We start from the raw sequence: 16,376 nt of genomic DNA, 5'->3' as shown, positions 1-16,376 counted from the left end.
GCCCGGCCCGGGGGGCGGGGGGCGGGCGTCAACCGCTGGGGCGCGGGTCCCCTGCGCGAGAGGGCTCGAGGCCGGCTGGGGAGGCGCCTGCCAGCCGCGCCGGGTCACGTGGCGCGGTCACGTGGCGCGGAGCCGGGCCCAGCGGCGGCGACGGCCGAGGGAGGCGGAGACTCGGCCGAGACGCGGCGGGGGGGGGGCGGGGGCCAGGCGGCGGCGGCGGCGGCGGCGGCGGTGGCGGCGGCGCGGGGCTGCTGGAGGCGGAGGCGGAGAGGCGCGGAGGAGCGCGGGGCCGCCGCCACGGGCGCTAGGAGGTGAGGCGGGCGCGGAGCCGCTGTCACGGGCGTCCGGGGCCGGGCGCTGCCGCCCTCCCGGGCGGGGAGGCGGCGGGCCCCGGCGCCGCCGGGAGCGCCCTCCCGAGGTGGGTCCCTCGAGGTGGGCGCCGGGCCCCCGGCTCCGGCCAGGCCCCTGTGCACGCGCGGGCGGGGGGCGCGGCGGGCGGCGCCGGGCCGGGAGGGCGGCAGCGCCGGGGCTCGGCGGGAGGGCCGGTCCCCGGGCGGGGGGCGGGCGGGCCGCCTTGGGTGGGCTCTCCCGAGGGCGCGGTGGGCGAGGGTGGCGGAGCCCGGGCTCCGGGCGGCGCTGGCTGCTGTTCTGCTGTTTTAGCCTTTTGTTTCAGCGTACAAGAAAATGGGGCGAAATAGAGCTTGGTGTGCGTGTGTGTGTGTGTAAATCAGGAGGCGTTTGGCTTGGAGCCATTTTTTTTTTCTTAATTGTGGAGAGAGAAAATCCCTTAACACGGTTTCCCCGGGGAGACGGGGCTGTGCTCCTCCTCTTCCTCCCCAACGTCGGGATGGAGTGGATTTCCCTCCCTGCCTCTGCCCACCTTCTCGTCCTCCAGTCTGTCTCCCTCCCTCCTTCTCCTTCCCGCTCCACCTCGGTGAAACCCCCCGAGCGAGCGGGGTGTCTGCAAAGCGGCCCGGTCACCTGTCGTGGCAGCTGCATGGAAATGCTGGCGCTTCTGCTGTCTGGTCTGTGCTTTTTCCTCTGGCAAATCACGGAGATTCCGCTCAGAATACCAACCCTTCCTCTTTTCCCTGCGCTTAAAAACAAAGTGTATGATGCTGGTTCCAAAGTTTGACCCGCTTGGGCAATTGGCGGGGAGAGGTGTCTGCTTTCTCCTGTCACACCACTTCAAGGTTGGAAAGGTGAGGGCCATCTAGCTTTGTGGAAGGAAATGAGGGTGACACAGTCCCACCGGGGATGGATGTGACTTACCTGCTAAATTGCTGTGGTGATCAGAAAGTCTTCTAACACTTCTCTTCTTGGGGACAATCAGCTTCCCTTGCAGGGAGCTGTTTCCTAGATTTCTGGGTTTGGGGGCTCTCCTGTTTGTATTTTGCAGTTCGGCAGCGCCCTAAGGACGCCTACTAGGCAGGTTTTTGAAAAAGTGCAGAGAAAAATCATATCTAAGGTTTCGAAGAATGTAAAAATCTACCTTTGCGGGGGTTTCTTTCTTTCTGCCTCTGTCTTGGGTTTCCGTTTCTTGTTCGCTGGACTTGAGCTGTTGCCCTCAGGGCCACTGGGAACAGTGCTGTGGTCCTGGAGAGGGCTCCTCAGCAGGCCCGGCAGCATCAGATAGCTGGGGTTTGAGGTTGTGATGGATGCGTGGTGACAGGGCACCTTGCACAGAGCCACACTGCGATCCAGGGAGCAGCCGCCCAGCGTCCTAGCTGCCTGGTGGGGCATTTTGGAAGCTGATCTCAACATTGTGTAATGATAGCCACATTCAGACTGGGAGGACCTCAGGCGTCCCCCTTGCGTCTTGTTTACTGTCGTGGAAGTGAACCTGTGAATCAAATGTGAAAAGCCAAATCCAGTGTTTAGGTCCTCAATTTCAAGAACAATACTTAATTTGTAGGAAAGAGTTATTTGAAGATGGAAATTTTAAGAGTTTTAAGTGCTCTGTTTTAGTAAGGGCGGTGAAAGTAGCAGGATCTTCATGTGGTTGATCTCTAGAGTTAGAAGTATGTAGACCTAGGGGCGCCTGAGTGGCTCAGTGGGTTAGGCCGCTGCCTTCGGCTCGGGTCGTGATCTCAGGGTCCTGGGATCGAGTCCCACATCGGGCTCTCTGCTCAGCGGGGAGCCTGCTTCCTCCTCTCTCTCTCTCTCTGCCTGCCTCTCTGCCTACTTGTGATCTCTCTCTGTCAAATAAAAAAAAAAAAAAAAAAAAAAAAAAAGTATGTAGACCTGAGTTAGATAGACTCATTCAGGGAAAATTTCTAACACAGTGGAGCTCTCAGACAGGGGACAAGAGTGGAAAGCCAGCATGGCTTTCTGGGCCTGAGAAAGAATAATAATGTGTTTTCTCATTTAGAGAGGATGTGTGTGTCATATTGAACTTTCTGTTTTCATATGGAGCTGTAAGTATGGCAGTTTAGTTATTCACACACTTTTCCCACCAAAACTCTGAATTGAAAAACAGCAACAACAACAGAAAAACTTTGACCTATGGAAAGATACATGGTACGTGAAACTTGATTCAGCCTTAATGCCGAGATCCCAAGTAATGGAAGACTGGTAAAGAGACAGCAGCCTTCCTTCCCATGGAATGTTCGCCTTCTCACTAGCTAGCTTAAGGGGAAGCCCAGGTTTTCTTTTCGGTTTTACTGCAGATTCACTGAGTACCGGAAGTCAGGAATGTTGACTGAGTGCCTACCTCGTGCGCTAGGACATCGTTTTTCATCTGTTCCACTGCATTTACAGTGTCAGTTGGAGGCTCCCTGTTCTTTTCTGCGTGTGGAGATTGAAGAGAGATTGAGTGGGCCAGTGATGCATGTGATTCCTAAAAATTCATTAAAAATTGAGTAAAACTTCTGTTACGAAATACTTTGATTTAGTTATTGCATTGGCTTCTGTTTAGGACTCTGTGAAGCGGTTTCGGTATTACCTTCCTGAAGTTGTTCACTTGCACTTAGTAAGACTGCTGAGACAGCAGGGAATATGTAATTAGAATGTAAAATTGCTTTTAATTTGGCTGGGATAATGTTAATGCGGTTACTAAATTTTAACATACCAAATGTACTGTTTTTTTCTGTGGCAAAATATACATATGAAATTTATCCTTTTGGGACACCTGCGTGGCTCAGTGGATTAAGCGTCTGTCTTCGGCTCAGGCCATGATCTGGGGGTCCTGGGATCGAGCCCCGCTTGGGGCTCTGGAGAGACTGCTTCTTCCTCTGCCTTACACTCCCCCTGCTTGTGCGCTCCCTCTCTCTCTGTCAAATAAAGTCTTAAAAAAAATAATAAATTTATCATCTTAACAGTTTGGTGGCATTAGTACTTTCCCATTGCTGTGCCCCTGTCCCTGCCATCCACGGCCAGAACTTTTCGTCTTCCTGCACTGAAACTTCGTACCTGTTAAACAAATGAGGGTTCTCATTCCCTCCTGCCTCTGCCCTGGCAATCACTTTTCTTTTCCACTTTTTTAGGAGTTCAGCTACTTTGGGCCCCTCAGATAAGTGCAGTCATACAGTATTCGTCCTTCCGTGACTGGCTTACCTCACTTAGCATGTCTTCAGGGTTCATTTATCCTGTAGCTTGTGTCAGAATTTCTGTCCCTTTTAAGGCTGATTAATAAATGTTCCATTAGTGTATGTATGTGCCACATACACATGTGTACACCACATTTTGTTTATAAACATTCTAAATCTTATACTGAATGTTAATAATCATGGTAACCTCATGATTATCGGGATCTTGTCACTGGCAATTGTAGATACCTGTGTTAAAACAGAAAAGTTGGTTATTTAGTGCGCAGTACCTTTAAAAAATAAAAGATTATGAAGGGGAAAGCTAATATGTATGTTATGACCTTGCGGGGTCCTGTGGTTCCCCTTGCATGTGGATTGTGACATAGGGCACGCCTTTTTCAAATCTGCGGTTGACGCAGATGATGTTTCTATTTCCCAGCTGATGTTGTAATGTGGCATATTTTGCTGCATGGAAGGATGTATAGGGCGCACCCTGAGGTATAGATTGTATAGGAGGGGTGGGGAAAGTGTCTGTTTCCCTTTATTTACCACTTAACAGAATCATGTGTTACTTCCCTAGCATCCTCCAGTGGTGACAGATGAGGGTTTCTCTCTCTCTCTCTTTTTTTGGAGTTATCTTTAGGAACACCTCTGTTTTAGCATTTATGATACATTTCAGTCCATTTCAGTTAGCTTCCTTTTGATGCTCAAATTGCCCTATCTGTGACTAAGGCTTAGTCAGGTTGGCTCCAAATCCTTATGACAGACATGCCTCTAATAATGTATAGTAGCGCCTTTGCCTTCTGCTGTCACGAGATGTTCCAGGCTCATCTTGTACCCTTCCTATTCCAGCTTTGGAATCAGAACAGACCATTTTCAAAGGGGAAAAAGGAAAAATAAATGACCAATAAACATATTAAAATATGCAGTTTCACTAGTAATTAAAAAAATGAAATTCAAAGCAGTGATAAGATGCCATTTGTTATGAACTGAATGTGCCCTCCCCAGATTCCTGTGTTGAAGCCCTGTCCTGCAGTGTAATGGTATTTGGAGATGCTGCCTTTGAGAAGTAGGCTAGTTAGGTGAGGTCACGAGGGTGGAGCTCTCATGATAGGATTAATGCGTAGGAAGAGACAGCAACAGCCTGTTGCCCCCTGTCCCAGTCAGGCCCAAAGTCGAGGTCATGTGAGACATGGCCAGATGGCAACTACCTCCAAACTGAAGGAGAGGCCTCAAGAATGAAGCCTACTTGCTGGCATTTAAATCTTGGCCTTCAAGTTTTCAGAACTGTGTGAAATAAATTTCTGTTGTTTAAGCCAATCAGTCTGTGGTATTTTGTTATGACAGCCTGAGCGAACTAAGACACCATTTTTAATGTATTGGGAATACCTTTTTTTTTTTTAAAGATTTTATTTATTTATTAGAGAGAGACAGAGAGTGAGTGTGAGTTGGAAGGGCAGAGGGAGAGGGAGAAGTAGGCCCCTTGCTGAGCAGACTGGATCCCAGGACTCTGGGATTGTGACCTGAGCCGAAGGCAGATGCTTCAGGGACTGAGCCACCCAGGCACCCCTGTATTGGCAGTGTTATTCGTGTTATCACTAAATGTGATATGATTTGGTAAAGCGTAATATATGTAAAGTATTATATTAATAAGATTCTTTTGTAACCTCTCTTGGTAGTCTCAATATTTGGGCGTCTTAGTCTGGAAGGGGAATAAGGCAGATAGGAATTTCCAGTGCTGGGGAAGGTGAAGGGAAACGTGTGCTCTGTTTTAGTGGAGATGTAAACTGATGCCCTCATTCTGAATAGCTAGCTGGTATGTATCGAAATGGAAACCTTGCATAGCTTTTAGTCCAGCAAGTCCATATTAGGAATTCATCCTAAAGAACTATATAGTAGAAAAAGTTAGCACAGGATATATATACATAATAAAGAACTACTTACTGTATGCAGTTACATAGTAAATGACTTTGAGTAAAGAATTGATTGAACAGATTGTGGTACTTTTGTTCCATGGAGCCATTGAGAACAATGATATGGATCTGTACTGTTTTCAGTCTGGAAAGCTGTGTGTGACATATTATTGATTTAAAAAGGCAGGTTACAGGACTGTAAGCATAGCACTTCCGTAAAATATAGGCATTAAAAAGTGCTGAACAACTAGGCTTTGGATGCTGAGAACCAGGCCTGTGAGGACCTACGCTTAGGGAACCACCTATTGGATGGTCTGGTTGGTCGCCATGTCTTAAGGCTCTCCCAACTGGTTTCATTCTTGTATAATAAGATTCAGTTTTCCTGGAGAGAGGGCATATGATTGGCCTAGTTGGGGTAATTTGTTTTGTGTGTGTGTGTGTGTGTATGAATGGTTGTTCTCAGTTGTTTCACAAAGACCTTATGGCATGCAGGAGGAGTCACAAGGAGAGTTGGGGTGCTTTTAGCTAAAGAAAGGAAAAGACATTCTAGGAAGACAGGAGATAAATGCCAGTACATATTTAGTTAACATTAAATAAAGTCTTTGCTGAAAAATGTTGAATTCATTACCACATTTCCATAAATTACTGCAAACTCTGATAAACTTGGTCTTTCTTTTCCCTTTACCATCCCATTTTGGCATGATAGAACCTATACCAGTGGGTCAGTTCTGTTTGGTTTCTTGCTTTCATGGAGAACATTGGGTTGAAATTAAAATTTTTGGTTATTTATGGGTTTTAAAAGTTATGCTGTTGGGAATACCTGGGACAGGGGGCAACAGGCTGTTGCTGTTTTTCCCTTTAAATGTGATTAAATCAAGATCACATATATTTCTCCAATGTCAGTGAGTAGGAATAGAAGTCTTGCATGTGTGTGGTGTCAGTGATACCCACCCTTAAAAGAGAATTTTAAGAATAGAATTGAAAAGTCGTGTTTCTCTTGAAGCACTGAGAAAATAAAATAAAATAAAATAAAATAAAAAGAAAAGAAAAGTAATATTTATGGACAGCCTCCAATAGTAATGGTGTGGTAGGTTGTAGTGAGTAATGAATTATTCTTTAGGTGTGCAGAGGTGCTGTGCAGATAATATAGACTTATTTGAACAACTTTCTCACTTATTTTCAATCAAAAGCACAATTAGAGTCAGTATGGGTGTGAAAGCTCTGAGAAAGCACACACTACGATTTAAGATATTAATTTCTTGGGGCGCCTGGGTGGCTCAGTGGGTTAAAGCCTCTGCCTTCGGCTCAGGTCATGATCTCAGGGTCCTGGGATCGAGCCCGGAATCCGAATCCAGCTCTCTGCTCAGCAGGGAGCCTGTCTCCACCTCTCTCTGCCTGCCTCTCTGCCTGCTTGTGAGCTCTGTCAAATAAATAAATAAAATCTTTAAAAAAAGATACTAATTTCTTACTTTTGCAAAATGAAGATTAGTGGGTGTGATGGGTTTGGAAATGCATAGTATAAGGTGGTCTGTCGTTAGGGTTATTTCTGCTCTCTTTTTGGTAGTCTTGACACGTAGGTATCTCCTCCCAGCTTGGAATGGGCTTGAGCCACAGGTTCAGAGTTTTTGTTGTACTGGCTTTTTCATGTCTAGTTAAGGCTAAGTAGTTGGCCTTTTTTGTTTTGTTTTTAGATTTTATTTATTTATCTGGGAGAGAGAGAGAAAGTGAGAGGAGCAGGGGGAGGGGTGAAGGGAGAGGGAGAAGTGGGCTCCCCGCTGAGCAAGGAGCCTGACATGGGGCTGGACTCTGGGATCATGACTACTGGCCACCTGGGAGTCCCAGAAGTTGGCCATTGGCCTTTTTTTTTTTTTAAGATTTTAAGTGCTCTCTATACCCAGTGTGGGACTCAAACTCATAACTCAGATCAAGAGTCGCATGCTCTACGGACTAAGGCACCCAGGTGCCCTGAAGTTGGCTTTTTTATTGAATAATTTTTATGACAAAAGTCTCCACCTTTACTTTTAAGTCTCAGCTGTGGATCCAGCTAGTTAATGGTTGGAACATTGGGTTCTAAACGCTCTTTTGTATCTACTTTCAAAAACGTTCCCTCGGTGTTTTCAGATTCCACTTAAGTGTTACGGACGGATGTCACTGCGCTCTTTCATCCTGCTGGATGTTTCCGTTACCAGTTTCTGGCAAGTGCCAAAGGGAAGGTTCGTTTAAACTTCTGAGGCAGTTGCTCCTGATTCGTGTGTGTGTGTAATTTTCCGTCTCTCGCCAGGGACGTCAGGAGTCTTGTGCAGAAGACCCTTGCGTTCCTCATTTGTCGTTCCCTGTCTTCTCTTCCTTCCTGTGCAGCTACTAAGCGCACATGGTACCTCCCCTGGGGGAACGCATGACTTGAGGACTGAGCATCGTGACTGAACAGTGACAGAGGTGCTCTGTGAGCAGCAGGCCGAGCTTAGTCCTGCGACTGTTCTCTTATTCCTAGAAAGTTGGTCAGTGGTGATGTTAGCATATGCTGAGAATATTCAGGATTATCTTTGCACATAATCTGCTTCTTAAGCTTCAGACAACCCGCTTAGCCATAAAGCCAGATGGACAGATTGAGCTCCAACGGTTAGATATCAAAACATGCATCATGAGAAGTTAGGCTTATGCTGTGAATGAAAACCCTGGTCAACCAAAGCTGACATTTTTAGGCAGCCAGACTTATTACTGTTGGGAATTGTTAAATAATCGGAAAATTTAACTATGTGTCAAAGTTTGTCAAATTAGAGAGGAATGTCTTCAAAAAAACGATACCCATGTTTAATTTAGAGGAATGAGTTGAAAGAGGTTGAATTATGGGCATAACCAGGTAGATGAATGTGGTTTGAGCTCCAGTCACTGAGTTTTTCCAGCCTTTACAAATAATTTGAATCTTTTTCATTTTTCCGGTGTTCTTCTCCTGTGAAATGAGAAACCCTGTCTTGTGTTTCCTGTCTAGGAAGTTAACTTTTCTGGACTCATTTTCTGATATCTGTAATTTGAAATGCTTGGATAAAAACACAATTCTTAGCAGAAGATACCTCCCAGTTTGCGCATCTTATTCCATTAGTAATAATTTTGAATACTGGGACAAGTGAGAAGGAAAGTGGCATGCATATTGTTTTGTCTCCTTCCCCAGCTTTGATTCTAAGGGACTTGGGAATAAATTAAATAGTATGGGATTGGGGTGCTGCCCAGAATCTATCTGTTCTAGCTTACTAGAGCATCAGTTCCCAGCCTTTTTGGATTTATGGCGTCCTGTTTGTGTTTGATTTTTGCACCTCCCTCCACCTCACCATTGTAATGGCTGTGACAGCGAGGACTGTGTTGTCAGGGGAGAGCCAAGTGCTGATATATGCAGTCCACACATTATCACCATAATTCAGTTTTATCTAATTATGTCAACCTTTAATTTTAAGTAATTACTGCCATTAACAAGCCTCACAATTTCATTGCTCTGTGAAATAGATTTAAGTTTTTCATCAATTAAAATTAATGTTGTTTTGAAAAATTTTATGAAAATACAGTGAATAATATTTGTGTCTTATGTATATTTATGTGCAAGGAATGTGCTAGAGAAGCATTAAGTACCATCGGGGGTCCTTCCTAGCCTAAAAATGCTTTCCCGTGCAGAGGCATATACAGAAGCAATAGTGTTTGGAAGGTGCTTTGAAATCAGCTTTCTATGAATTTAATGTAATAAGTTTACTGTAAGTAAATAGAGGGGTCGTGGGGTTGATTGTATGGTTCAGGAATGGTGTATCTTTTTTTAATTCTGAGAGCCCAGGGATGTCACAGTGCCTTCCCTTTCTTAGCTTTCTGTGTGTTGCACGTAACTGGTCCGCTCGGCAGACTTATGGTCATAGTGGTGCCATCTCTCGGGCTGTCCTTCGCCCATGTTCAGATGGTGGAGTTCTCTGTCTTTCACGTGACACAGAAAGATGGCATGTGCTTGGTTTGGGGGAATCCGTTTGTTTCTCTGGTGCAATGAGACAGCCAGAACTTTTTGTGGGAGTAGGATAAGTGCTGTCCTGTGAGAGATGCTGCTAATGTGTGGAGGTCAATTGAAATCAATTCCTTCAACTTTTAAATTTTATTCTGTTATTATCAAACCTTTTACTGGATTGCTAATGACTAGCAAAATTGGTTTGAATTGGACCTCTCTGATGCTGATGAGTGGGAAAGTTGGACCTAAGGTGAAATGTCTGGAGAAGGAGGCATGCTGGGGAAACTGGACTTACTCACAAATTAGATCATGGATAAGCTTCCAGAAGTTAGGATTTGGTGTGACCCCTTCCTCTTCATTTTGTGTCTACCTGTTGTTACCACATACTATGATTTTGAGAAGTGAACTGTCTCGTCGAGTGGGAAACTCCATGCAAGAAGGGTAACAGAGATCGAGATCTGCCTGCGGGTATTGGGTGAAGATAGTCTGCTGGGATGCGGACTTTTAACCACTGAATGTTTAATCCAGTGGTTTTAATCACAGTCACACTTTTCTGTGTGAAAAATATTTTGTTTCTTGGCCTCTATATTGTTTTATATGTGGAACTTCAGCATTGCTTGAGATTTATCTGCTTACTTAATTTTCAGTATAATAACATGGCTAATATTGTTAGTAGTCTCACTCTGACTTAACATACATGACATATGTATTGGGACATCTAGAAAGAAGCACAGTAGTCCTCTTTTGTGCATGGGTTTGCTTTCTGTGGTTCCTCTTACCCCCATTAGCTGCAGTCTGGAGATAGATGGTCCTCCTCCTGACATAGTCCCAGAAGGTCACTGTGGCCAAGAGCTCTGCGCAGGGCCGGCGTCATTTGCGCCCTCACGTAGGCACTGGATCCTCTCACATCATCGCAACAGGCAGCGGGAGAGTAGCAGCGGGTATTTCCAGAGAGAGGGAGAGAGATCATATTCATATAACTTTGTTAGAGTACATTGTTACAATTGTTCTATTTTACCATTAATGTTGATTTCTTATTGTGCCTGATTTATAAATTAAACTTTATCACAGGTGAGTATACAGGAAAAACAAAACATAGATAGGGTTCAGAACTATGTGTGGTTTCAGGCATCCACTGAGGGGATTGGGTATGTATCCTTGAGAATGTATATATTCTATCTATTCTCTCTTCGAATTCTCAGTCCCCTGATAAATTTAAAAACAAAAGAACAACCTGTAAATTACTAAGATAGTTTGGTTTGAATATAAACTTCTGAGTTACTTGTAAATGGATTTTTTTTTTTTTTTCAAAGAGAGAAATGGGAGAGTGCAGGGAAGGGCAGAGGAGATGGGGAAAGAATCCTAAACAGGCCCCATGGCCAGCACGGAGCCTGATGTGGGCTTGGTCCCGCAACCCTGAGATCATGACCTGAGCTGGAATCAAGAGTCAGACATTCCACGGACTGAGCCATCCAGGTGGCCCTCGATGTAACTGTGTTATTTAGAATTATAACTGTATGTTATTTAGAATAGTTATTTATGCTTTTTCTTTGACCGAATCTCTCTAGAAATTCAAGTACATGAGGATCTAAGTGGGAGTGACTGCTCGCCTGTGGCAAAGGCTTTCCTGCTTCCCTTTTTCTGTCTACCTGATTGAGTCTGGTTTGCCTTGTAGGGTCTTTGTATTCCTTTGTGTTGGTTCAGGGCTCCCACTTCTGGTTGTGGTTTAACCTGTTTTCATGACTGTGGGCACCAAGTAGCTAAGTTTGACATGACTCCGCACATAAAGAGGAAAAGAGTTTTGGATTCTAGAAGGAGACTTTGGTTAGGACTGGTTGAATGAATTAACCAGAAGGTAGCTGCCTCTGGGGAACGCTGCTCGGAAGCTCTGCTTTCTCTAGTGGAACTCCCAGGCCAGGGCAATCGGAGCCGGTGGGCAGAGTGGGAAGAGATACGGTTTATGGTTTATGGAGGCCCTGAGTTTGAGTTTGGATATGTCATAGACCTGAAGTGTGTGTGCAGATAATAGTGGCAGATAGAGGACCTACGCATGTAGATTTTTTTTTTCCTTTAAATAAAAAATTTACTGGGGTGTGTTGGTGGCTCAGTTGGTTAAGCTTCCCACTCTTGATCTTAGCTCAGGTCATGGTCTTTGTGTAGGATCGAACCTGGGTCTCTGCGCTCCTCAGCTGGAGTCAGCTTGAGATTCTCTCCTTCCCTCTGCCTCTGCTCCTCCCCTCCTTGCACAGCAAGCCCTCTCTAAAATAAATAAATCTTTTTATTTTTTATTTTTTAAAAGATTTTATTTGACAGAGAGAGAGTGAGAGAGAGAGAGAAAAAGTGCACACGCACGCACACATACACGCAGGGGTTGCAGCGGGCAGAGGGGGAAGCAGAGAGCCTGATGTACTCGAGCTCGATCTTAGAACTCTGGGATCATGACCTGAGCCAAAGGCAGATACTTAACCAACTGAGCCACCCAGGAGGCCCTAAAAAAATCTTTTTAAAAAAGTTTACTATGTCAGCCACCGTCTGACTCTCTGCCTACTTGTGATCTCTCTCTGTCAAATATATAAATAAAATCTTAAAAAAAAAAAAAGAAGTAAGGGGTGGAGAGGGCAGGCCTGGGATTAGGTGGAGGAAGCCGTGCTGGGTGGCTTCGTGCCTGCTCTGCTTGATAGAAGTAGCTTCAGCTGGGGAGGCCTTACATGCCTTCGCACGTACTGTCTGTAGGCTTCGCAGCTCTAGCGGGTTCCTGTGAGTTGGGCTCACAGGAACATAGTAAACTTTCTCATGGGTAATGAGTTTATACTGAACCCCCTTTCCTTTGTGTGTGTTATCTTTTCCCAGTTGGTTGGTTGCCGTTCAACTCTTTCCCTGTTCATGACGTATTTTGATGTATAGAAGTGTAAGTTCGCCATGTATTCAGGTCTACCGGTCTTTTTTCCATGCTTTGACTTTGATGGTTTGCTTAGGAAGTTTTCCATAGATTATTTTTTCTCTCTTTTTTTAAGCAGACAAGTATTTATAACTTTTAAAAATAAGCTTTTTATTTTGGGATGATTTTGGATATACAGAAAAGGTACAAAGGTAGTACGAAGAGTTCCTGTATGCCTTTCCCCCAGCTTCCTCCAATGTTAATATCCTGTGTAACTACAGAACGTTTGTCAAAACTAAGGTACTCGTGCATCATTTACTAAACTTTCAACTTCTTTTAGAGTTCATCAGTTTTTTTGCAAGTGTCCTCTCCTAGGGCACCGTGCTGATGTAGCAGGGTGGGTTTTAAAGAGGCGGCTCTGAATGGTGGGGTGCTGCACGCAGTAGCTGTGCCCACAGCACGTTTGTGCGGAATGTTTCCAGTTCTTTCACACAGACGGGATTTAGATGGAGAATATCTTTGATTGCTGGCCTTGTGAGACATCTGTGCCCTGGGGAGCAGACGCCCTGGCCACGGCACTGTTGAGTGTGTGGGACCGGACGGAACTGGGGCCTGGAGATGCCTCTCCGGTTATCCACACTGACTGTGCTGCTTCCCTTTTTCCTTCCTGGTGACTCCCTCAGGTGTCTTTGCTCCCACCCTGTCAACCTCATTCTTCTTTTGCCTGGACCAGAGTGTGAACATCATGATACGTTACTGATTTATGACTCTAGGAGAGGAAGGCACCTCTACGGTGAAGAGGTTTTTTTATATTCTAGACATCAAGGTAAACCCAGAATTTCACTGCTTTCACCCTTCAGAATCTTGGTGCTAGGTATGGCCGGTCTTCTGATGTACTGCCTGGAGGAAGTGTGTTGTACCTAATGGGAACAGTGTGGTTGACACAGATAAATGCATGTCTAACTCCTTTGAAAGCTCTGACAATCTCTGTGGCTTCTTTGCCCATCTCTTCCCTGGCCTTAAGTGGAGACAGATGAACAGAAGTAAGGGGAGGATGGGGCCCCTGGTGGCTCAGTCGTTAAGCCTCTGCCTTCAGCTCGGGCTAGATCTCAGAGTTCTGGGATCGAGCCTCACATTGGGCTCTCTGCTCAACGGGGAGCCTGCCCCCCCGCCACCGTCTGACTCTCTGCCTACTTGTGATCTCTCTCTGTCAAATATATAAATAAAATCTTAAAAAAAAAAAAAGAAGTAAGGGGTGGAGAGGGCAGGCCTGGGATTAGGTGGAGGAAGCCGTGCTGGGTGGCTTCGTGCCTGCTCTGCTTGATAGAAGTAGCTTCAGCTGGGGAGGCCTTACATGCCTTCGCACATACTGTCTGTAGGCTTCGCAGCTCTAGCGGGTTCCTGTGAGTTGGGCTGAGCTTTCTCATGGGTAATGAGTAGCTTCTGCTTGTGCGTTCAAGTCAGTCTCCTTTCTTCTAGCTGAAAACACTTACATTTTCTTAACTTTTCCTGACTTGGAAGACACTTCTGCCCTGCCCTGCTCGTCCATCTAGGAAACGGTGAGAACATGACGGCCGTGCGTGCTTTAGGAGGAGAGATCAGTGAAGGAGCAAAGAAGGCATTGGCTTTGGTTTTCTATAAACCTTGGATTTCTGTAGCCAGTTTCTGTGGTGTTGCTCTACTCCATCCCAACTGGTAGAATCAGTTGATGATACTGGAAAGCCTCCAGCCAAGCCACAGGTAACCAATAGGAATATAATTTTTAAAGCAGAATGTCCTTTGGTGGATGTACTGGCTTCTGTTTGGCCAAGTAGGAGTCAGCCTTTTTTTTTTCCTGGAGATTTTCTCAATGTTTTGTGAAACAAACATTGCAAGTAGTAATAATCGTTCACATATGCTTAGCACGTAGTTCACAAAGCACTTGTCCCCCTGTGCCATTTTATTTGGTCTTCACAGCAACCTTGTACATTATGTCAAGCACATATTTTCTTATTTTATGAGGAAACTGAGGCCAAGGGCTTTGCCTGTCATCATATAGCTGTTAAGCAGAAGTCTTGGGGCTTGAACCAGACCAGCTGATTGAAAGTCCTGTACCCCTCCCTTCCTGTACCCCCTTCCTCGCCCTGTGGCCTCCCCTCCGAGCTGGTCCTGTCAGCTTGAAGGTGCGCCGCAGGCCAGGCTGGTGGGGGTTTGCTGTTGGCCAGTCTTACATACTATTGGGGACAGAGCATATATGCCAGATGGAAAATCAGCAGACCTGTTGAGTGCATGTCTACCACTTTTCTTCCCTTTTTCCTTCATAATGGGATTGGGTTTTGTTTAGACCTCCTCCCTCTCCCCAGGTGACTGCTGAGAAAGTGATCTATCAGGATAAATCCTGATGTATTTCAGCCCCTCCTGCTGGTCCCATTTGCTGCCAGGTGATTGCTGGAGGGGTGAGCAAGAGATCTGCCGGGTCCTGGCCAATGAGATGTGAGAGAAGTCTGCCAGGAGGTTCTGGAAAATTTTCAACCATAAAATGGCAACACCAGCTAGTCCCTTTCCTCTAAAAACTGTGTAGATGTGATGCCTACAACTGTTACAGTCATTTTGCTGCAATTTGAACATGAAGCCAGTGTACTGGAGAGGACAGAGCCAATAAAACAGCATAGAAAACTCCTCAGAGCCTATCACCATCCTGCTTTTGACTTGTTATGCAAACTAAGTTTCCTTGTTGATTAAGGCAATTTGAATTGGGATTATTGGTTACTTGAACCTAACGACATGCTAATTTATGCAGTAGCTACCAGGTTGATGGGTTGCTTGCTTGCTTGATTCATTTATGCATGAAGGAGAAGTACAGGATATGAAGGTAGAATTTGATCTAGTCAGAGGGTCAGAGATGGCTTCCCTGAGGAAATGGCAGAGGCCTTGGTGAGGGAGATTTCCTTTTCATGCTGGGCCTTGTATCCCATGTTTAAGGATTTTGAATTTTATTGCAAAAGCAGAGCCATTGAAGGGTTTAAATACATTGAAGGATATGGCAGGAGGGCAGTGAGCTATAGTTAAGTTAGGCCGCTCCTGCTGAAGAAAATCTTTGCTTAACATTCCAAAGGGTCAAGTTTGATTAGAGGAGGCAAGGAGTGGTCAGTGGTTAAGGCCCTGGTGATTAGCAGGTGCATCCAGAAAGCACAGAAGAGCGTCTCAGCTTGGAATCTCCTAGAAATAAATAATCCAGATTCTTTTCTTCCTCTTTCCCAGTATACACACACACACACACACACACACACACACACAGAGAGAGAGAGAGAGAGAGAGAGAGAGAGAGGCAGCTTTCATGTGTTTTAATTTAAGCATAATTTGTGAATGAATGTCCTTCTCTTAGGGTTTGAATCATTAAAGTTAAAAAATTGCAGCCAAGAAATCTGTGTTGGGCTTACGGAAACAGTATAGATGGTTTCATCGTAAATAAAATTTTAAGGATGCATTAATGTATCTGAAATTGAACTTTTAGCATCTCTGAAGGTTTTTCTCCAGGTTCGATATAATAGGATCTGCTCTGTATCTCATACATATGGATATATTAGCAAAACTGGATTCCATCCCAGGGTAAGCAGGCGGGGAAGCAGCCTGAACCGGAGAGTGGAAGTGCAGGGAAAGCTGCAGTGTGCCTGTAATGATGTTAGGATGTGATGTCGTCCCTCCCATGTTTATTAATTAGAGGAGTTGTAATGAGACTTCCCCCCACCCCGTGCTTTTAAGGATGCTGATCAGTGGGCATCCGGGCAGGATTTTAGTCGTGTTTGGGAGCCTTCTGTGTACAAGTGGGAGGGATCCGTGTTTCAGGTAGTGGCAGGTGAGCCTCCCGCCAAGTTGGCATAATGGGGACAGGACTCTTCTGAGTTGCCATCTGTTTGTGGCTGATGGAAACCAGCAGTGGCTTCCGAGGAGTTTATGTTGAAATACTTAGGAATTAGTAATGTTAAGACCATGCTGATCAGGTATTAAGAGGTGGGGGAAAATAAGACTGTATGTAGCAATTTTTCATTATTACTTGGGTCGAATAGTCTCCACCCCCAGCCCCTGAAGACCCACAGCTCTTT

General features: G+C 45.4%; 1 protein-coding gene across 6 annotated transcripts in view; it reads left to right on the top strand.

Moving 5' to 3' along the window:
- The first annotated feature begins 212 nt into the window (after positions 1 to 212).
- The window catches only part of TULP4 (TUB like protein 4), a 227,918-nt gene continuing 211,754 nt past the window's right edge, over positions 213 to 16,376 (top strand). For 2 of the 6 annotated variants that reach the window (XM_045080113.1, XM_045080112.1), the window contains exon 1: positions 213 to 311. The gene's annotated coding sequence lies outside the window, so the exon portion shown is untranslated. Of the gene's footprint in view, positions 419 to 16,376 lie in introns of all 6 variants that reach the window. The other 4 variants (XM_045080107.1, XM_045080110.1, XM_045080109.1 and 1 more) reach the window with 4 other exon arrangements.

The sequence above is a fragment of the Mustela putorius genome, unplaced genomic scaffold (genome assembly GCF_011764305.1).
Source record: "Mustela putorius furo isolate JIRA1106 unplaced genomic scaffold, ASM1176430v1.1 tig00000450_pilon_pilon_pilon, whole genome shotgun sequence".
Classification (NCBI taxonomy): domain Eukaryota; kingdom Metazoa; phylum Chordata; class Mammalia; order Carnivora; family Mustelidae; genus Mustela; species Mustela putorius.
The sequence above is the reverse complement of the archived record's forward strand: the minus strand, read 5'-3'. Positions and strand labels throughout refer to the sequence as shown.